The sequence below is a fragment of the Lontra canadensis genome, unplaced genomic scaffold, assembly GCF_010015895.1.
Source record: "Lontra canadensis isolate GAN:19392208 unplaced genomic scaffold, GSC_riverotter_1.0 scaffold1, whole genome shotgun sequence".
Classification (NCBI taxonomy): Eukaryota; Metazoa; Chordata; class Mammalia; order Carnivora; family Mustelidae; genus Lontra; species Lontra canadensis.
The window spans coordinates 76,794,979-76,800,323 of record NW_022630995.1 but is presented as its reverse complement, the minus strand read 5'-3'; positions in this window follow the sequence as shown (position 1 = coordinate 76,800,323).

Here is a 5,345-nt window from a genome sequence, read left to right as displayed (position 1 = left end):
TTCCGGGGTGTTGAGTAAGGGTTAGGACTTCAACACACCTTTTTGGGAGACACAATTGAAGCTACATTCTAAGAACTAGTACATATTAAGCAGTAAGAAAACATTTTATATACTTTAAGCATTTTACTCTCACAATATTACTTTGTAATAGTTAATATTCTAATTTTGATTTTACCAAAGTAATTTCACCAAAGTCAGAGAAAGTTAAATGACAGAGTAAGCCCTCAAACACCAAAGCTAATTTAAGCCATTATTTAACAGCTATGTTATCCTGCCTCCCAAAGAGTCTGATTTAATTGGATCTATGTATGGCATATAACTAAAAAAGAGATGGGAAAGTAAAAAAAATGACATACCTGAAATGGGCAGAATTCATACTTCACTTGGAGACAATTACAAATAGTGTTTATTTATTAAAGAGGCATTCATGGTCAGATCCCTGTTTTGCCACAAAGATGATGAAAATGAATCATAGCAATTCAGGGAGATGTTGGAAGAAAGAAATAGTTTAGAGGCTAATGTAATAACATATGAATGCCTGCCTGGACTTTGGGGCTGGAAGTATTAGCTTAAAAATGAAGAGAAAAAAATTCAAGAAAAATGGAATTTGAAGATAATTACATATGAGGCTAACAAAGATGAATGGTTCGAAGATGACACTATCATCTCTCACTTGTGTAATTCAAACAATCTACTATACCACTAACTAAGACCAAGGGGGAGAAGATAATCACTTTACTCATTTAATCTAATAAATAGAGATTATATTTTGAGTTAATTTTCCTCATTGTTCTCTGTTGTTTGCTTTGTGTCTATTATTTCAGTTTGATAGGAGACTATGTCACATTTTAGACAAAAGCTAGGCTCTAGGGTCTCAAAGCTGTGGATCTCAGGAAATCTGCCTCTCATCAGTGAACCTCACAGCAAAAACACACAGCAGGAAAGGCAAAACACAGATGATATTAGATATGTTAACATATCAGATTGGAATATATATCATAGCCTAATTTGGAAATGGCCTTTAAATTTCTGTATTATTTTATTAGAGGTCTTATTCTTAGCATATGCCAATGGAATTAAGATTCTTAGTCCTCTTTGTAGGGTTTACAGGTTTCCACATTCCATCTTTCTTCTTTTTAATTAGTTATCTCTTATCTACTCTTTTCTTTATATATGCCATGTTTGTTTGTTACTGGTTTTGCAAAAGTCTGCTCAGTAGACAAGTTTCTAAAATGAGGGACACAGCAGACATTTGGCCAGTGATTCAGACTCTTGTAGGTGGATTTTTATCTTCTGTCAGTACATATTGACAACCAATACACGGTTAGGAGATGAAGTCTATTTTCTTTATCATTGCTGGTTGGTAATAAATTTTGTTTTAGGGTTTTGCTGTCATCCCTTGAGAAGGATAGTTTTTGTGATTGCTCATGTAATGAAATAATTGGGATATTTTTTCAATAATGCTGCAATTGTATGGGAAGACAGCACATCGTTATCTTTTCATATTTTGAAAGATGAGCCTTCAAGATACATGGTAGCAATTTGATATTTTTATACATTGCAAAATTATCCCCATGATAAGTCTAGTTACCATCTGTCACCATACAAATATCAAATCACTATGATGTACATCTGAAAGTTACAGAGCATTGTACGTCAATTATGCTTCAATCAAATAAAATATGCTAAAAGAAAAAAAAGACACACGGTAGCTTGAAATAATAAAGATTTGCATTTTGAAAATACCTATCTTTCATGGAATTCTTGGTTTCACCATGTAGTTGGTATGCATCTCCAACTGACCATTAGACGTTGATTAAGAATAGATTTACCAAGTGGCTTATAATAAAGAAAATATTGATAATATTTTGCTGACGACACAACCTCAACTATCTCTATTAGATTATTTTAAGAAAGAAGAGGGTATTCTAGTCTATTAGTTGTCAACCCAGATGCATATAAGAATCATTTAGGGGTATTTTTGAAAAATAATGAAGTGAGAGATCTACCTGCAAAGATTCTCATTTAATTAAATGTTGATGGACTGGGGACTTGGATTTTAAAACTTATTTTCATATACAACCATTATTGCAAACTGCTGGGTTGAATCGAATCTCTGTGTACTAAGTATGTCCTTTTAGATTGATTCCTTTTGCCCTGAGTTAAAAATTAAAGGATCCCCTGCTTCCAGCGGCATGTTTTAGTTTGGGTAAACAACAGTAATGATGCACAACATTGAAATAGCTTATTAACATATCACTGCTGAACTTTTTTTTTTCTCTTGATGAACATAACTGAGTTTCTGAAGCTGAAAAAAGCCTGCAATTAACCCCATTATTTACAGCCACTGTGATTTGCCTGCAGAGTCTAACACTTGCTGGGTCAAATGGCGTCTGAAGAAATTATCTGTCATTTATTTTCTCTGCTTGATCTCTTTATGTTGAACAAAAGTGCCCAATAGAAATAAAATATGATGTGTCATGATTGATGAATCATGTTACTATGCATTCCATGTGGCTCATCTATTTGATAAAGTGGTAAAATATTTTTCTCGATTTTAGAGCTTTAGAAATTAAAGCTCAAAAGATTTTCTCTGAACATTAATGTATAAAAGCAGTTAACATATATACCTATAGTCCTGGAAATTATGTATTTGTTTTTAAATAAAGCATGCTGTTTACTTCAATTTATTTCTAATTTAAGTTTAATTCCTGGAGTTGTATAAGTGCTATATCAAGGATATTTACCAGAGAATCTTCAATTCCCTGATAGTAATCATGTAAATCAACTGTGACATATCTGACTCAATGACTATTTTCTTTAGGATGAGTTGATGCTAGTTAAAGCTATACTCATTAGGCAATTGTATACCATTCTAAACTGTAGTTTAAGAAATTAGTAGAAGTAAAGCTACTTCCAATGACTTCAGTTTTATTTCAAAAAAAGTTAAAAGTATCAGAATTATGAAAACTGTGACTTGTTTTTGAATATTTATTTGAAAATTTATACTTTGAAATTAAAATGCTGTGCAACTTAATTGTGTCATCCATAGAGTGATTATGAAATTTATAAGTTTATGTTATAATATACTAAAGACCTAAATTTAAATTAGAATAATCAGTATCTTCTTTTCAGTACTTTTAATGGTTGGCTACTAAAACTTGTTTAGAGATAACATTAAAACTTGAAGTCCTAGAAAAATATTAAATGTAAAACATGTAACTCCTTTATAATACAACTTCAAACCCAGAATATATTTTGCATATAAACCTCAGAATTTTAAATTTCAGTGATCAGATATGATCAGACCAGTTGTTCACATTACAGTAAATGAAGTGGTTGTATGCCGGGCTTCTCTGGGCTGTATACTGTCAATTGTAATATTTTTCAGTTCCTCTAGAAATGTCAAACAAGATAATTCAATCAAGTCCTATCTTTTACAATTGTAAAAAAAAATGCTAAAAAAGTTAAAGATGTACAAATGTGATCAGTACCTACAGCCACATGTTTCACTTTAAGTTCAAAGTTTTTCCACCTTGCCAACTACCCCATTTGCAAAGGTCTTCTCACTTGAACTGTACATCTAGTCCATTGTTTTGTAATGCCTGTTTCATTTATCTAATATATTTTAATATATACACCCTTTATATTCTGATCTAGTTTTAAGTTACTACTACTGAGAGATCTTGTCTTATAATAATTCTATGCTCTGTAGGGTACAGTAATAAAAAAACAATTAATAACATATTTTGGATTTTTAATTTCATATCCCCCAATTGACCTTTTCTTTCTACTCAGTAATATAAATAAGTAACAAATACATATAAATATGTTCCATTTTATATATGTATATATAAAAATACAAATAATATGAAATGATTTTGGTAAAATTGTCTAGAATGTGAGGTTGATAAAAAATCAATTATCCCTATTTTAGATATTGTGTTGAAGCTCAGATTAAAATTTAGACATGGCCTGGGGATTGCTTTTACTGTTGAAACTACCTACAAACATTTTTATATCATTGAGCAACAATAGTTTTTAGACTGTATTATCATGCTGTAGCCCTGTTCAGCCATTTAAAATGTGAGCAGTCTGACTTGAGATATGCTTTAAGTTTAAAATGCACAGTGGTTTTAGAAGACCTAGTTTGAAAAAAGAACATAAATGTCTCATTAATTTTTATCTGGATTTTGTTCTGAAATTGTAATATATGTGATATACTGGTTTAAATAGGATACATTCTTTAAATTATTTTCAAGTGTTTCTATATTCTTAACATGGCTGATAAAAAATTACATTTGTTGTTCACACTACATTCTGCTGGACAGCACTACTGTAGAGCAGCAGTCAAAGTACCTGATAAGCATAATAACATTAATAGATATCTTTTTTTTTAACGTTAATAGATATCTTATAAAGGAAATCCTTATAGAATTTTATGTATTTGTGTTCAACTTTTGGTTCAGTAATAATTACATATATTCTGTAATCTGGCTGGGTTTTAGGTGTTAAGTGTAGTCAGTAACTCCTACTTAATTTAGTATGTGCATAAAATTTATCAGAGAAGATGTCAGTCTTAATTTTCTGCCACTGTGGAATGGTAAGGAGGTTAGATTCAATTCAATGATAACACAGGATTGTTAGGGTCTTTATTAATTCTATAGGATATAATTAGTACATCATATTTAAGATCTCACTTAAAAATTTTAAAGCCGTAAGTACCTAATCTTTAGAATTTAGTTTGTTTCTGTATTTGGTTTGCTCTGTTAATTCAACTAAAAATGAAAGCAAGTCCATTTATTGAGATTCTATTGTTTCAGGCATTACATATTAGAGAAATGTTACTTCATTTAAACTTTGAAAGAATCCTATGATACCAATATGATTATATGTTGAGTGTTCTCTCACAAATGGTTTTCACTATTAATTCAGCAGTTTCCAGTCTATCCTAGAAAGAGTTAAAATTTGGGTCCCTCTAGTAAAAAAACACTATGGGAATATGGCTTATATTTTGGTTGCTGAATACTGTAATTGCTACTTCAAATAGAAAATAAAGATTTTGTTATACTTCCAAAGTAAGACGTAGATTTAAAAAAAAAAAAAAAGATCACTGTGTGGAGGGAGAAAGGACTGCACCAGAAAACTGATGAATTTTGTTTTCATGCAGTGATTCCCAACATTGGTTTTGACATATCCCCAAATAATATTGCTTCATTGCAGTTTTTTTTTTCATTTTTGTTTTTGTTGGTTTTGGTTTTTTAACAGTTCAAAACAATTCTCTTCTATGGAACTCTTTGTTGATAAACTATGATGTGAATTTGATAGTATGTTTTGTGAATTAT